Source organism: Monopterus albus, unplaced genomic scaffold (assembly GCF_001952655.1).
Source record: "Monopterus albus unplaced genomic scaffold, M_albus_1.0 scaffold2.1, whole genome shotgun sequence".
Lineage (NCBI taxonomy): Eukaryota > Metazoa > Chordata > Actinopteri > Synbranchiformes > Synbranchidae > Monopterus > Monopterus albus.
In genome coordinates this window covers 1,400,420-1,402,892 of record NW_018127882.1, presented here as the reverse complement: position 1 = coordinate 1,402,892, position 2,473 = coordinate 1,400,420, and positions in this window count along the sequence as shown.

Here is a 2,473-nt window from a genome sequence, read left to right as displayed (position 1 = left end):
TCAAATTTTGAAACTGAAAATTGAAACTGTAATACAGATAACACCAGTGACCCTCTGGGGACATCTAGTGGTCAGACTAGTATTACATTAAATGTAATTAGATAGATAGATAGATAGATAGATAGATAGATAGATAGATAGATAGATAGATAGATAGATAGATAGATAGACAGATAGATAGATAGATAGACAGATAGATAGATAGATAGATAGATAGAGACTGAAGCCATTTCTCACTAAAAGGCACAACAGCAAGAATCATGTTTATAACATGATTTGAAGTCATTTGAAATATCAAGTTAATTAAACAACATGAAGTACATTTTTGAGCTGTTAGGAGGCTTAGGATCAGGTTAGGCCCAAACTAGAATATTAAGCTTAATTCATTATCATTATCATTATCATCATTAACATCTTACACTTTTTTTTTAATTTCTAAACATTCAATTTTAAAACTATATTTCTTAGCTACAGGTGTAAGTCTACATAGGTGTTGTTAATCTATAGTAACTTTAACATTCACAAACAAATGCAGGTGACAAGCTACAGTACATCAAGTGTCCAAGGCAAGTACACCCTTGTGTTTTTAATGGTATTTCTGCTCATACAAGCACAGACATAATGCATAAAACCTCAGATTTTCCTCTGTAATATTATCACATCGGACTCTAAGGGTCCAGTTTCCTGAGAAGGAATGGCTGAGCAGAACGTTCTTGTGTGTGCATTATGCACAAAGTACGTATGTTGTGCATGTGACCTCACTGAAAAATAAAAGAGAACATGACATGAAAAACAGTATGGGCCATGAGACTGAGACCAAAAGCTTCATCACTGCATGTTTATGTTGCTGCACAACATCGCATTGCCTACAGTACGCTTGAACATACACAAGGTCATCACTGATTATTTTGGAATTTATGCTTTAGAAAATTACAGTGGAAAGTACAGGGCAGAAGGAAATTCCAGTCTCAAGAATTGATTTGACCTGTGGGAACAAATCAAGATCTAGGTAGCTCAATAAAAAAAGTTCACTCTAATGTCACACAACACAAAAATAAAGCAAGAATGGCTACAGATGTGCAAAAGGGAAGCGAGCAGTGTGCTTCAGTTGAATGAAGTGTACTGTATAGGGCTCGGAATCTTTAATAACAACACAGTTTTGCTGTTTTAGGTAATATCCCAATATAAAAAGTGAATTTGCAATAATTTAACTTTGCAGTTTGTGAGAGTAATGTACCTGCATAACTCCACTCATGTGTTGGTCTGCTCAAAACGTTGTTTAGCTAATGCTGGAAAATCACACAGGAACAGACCGTGAGAAATCCAGTGTGTTGTCTGTCTATCCTGGCTTAAGTCCCATCTTTTGACCAGCTCATGTTTCTGTAGGTTTCTTTTTATTAATGTGTAAGAGAACCATTGTATTATCAGTCTTCCCAGTGTGTCAGTCTTCAGCACGGCCTGGCCGCCCTGTCTGGTTTTCTTCCCGTCCCTGGTTTCACATTGAAGTTTTGTTTCTCATTGAAAGGACAGCAGTGAGTGGTGCTCTCATCTATATTTCATGGCCCCTCACTTATATTGTAGTTTACTTTCTTAAGATACAAAATATACATCAAACATAGTTTTGTCTGTACTGTAAATAAATCTGACATAGTTGCCAAACCTGTTTTGACGTTGACACAACCACCGAATGGCACGTAGGTCTTGGTGACATCACTGTGATACTACATAAATACTGTAACATACTATTTTAGGATGCTTTTATGAATATTTTTTTGAGGAAGTGCAACAGAAATTAAAAAAATAAAACAAACGGGTAAACAAACAAATAAGTAAACCAGAAGCAAAAATAAAAAAATAATTATAGAAATTAATCATAGAAATTGTTTGTTACTGCAAACTATCAGTCTACTAATATTTCTCAGGTACCGTATGTACTCTTTCAACACTAAGCAGTTCATTTAGCCCTTATTGGGAAATTCTTTCTTTTGATGGAATGTTGGCTCTTTCTCTGACAAACACAACAGCAGGTGTATTTGTCATAATTCACACAATAAACACCCTGGTCTTCCAGATCACAAAGCCACTAACATCATTCATTTTTATTGCATAAGCACCTGAGTGCAGAGTGGGATAATAAACCACTGCCAATCCAGCACATCCTATCAAAATCTATCACAGGCTCAACTCTTTCTTCATCATCTATGTTTGTATGAGACATAGTATTGTCACCTATTGTTCAAGACATGGATAAAGAGCCAGATAGAACAGAATGCCTGTATTTTTCATGGTAGCAACAAAATTCAGTGCATCTCTTCAGTCAACACTCCTGTACATTATATGCAAATAATAAATATAAAAAGGAAGTATAAATATTAAAACAAGCATAAATATAAACAGATACTAGAATCAGTTTTAAGTCCACATAAGAATGCCAGTAGTGTGGATATTGCACATTGTAACAACCCCTTCAGCA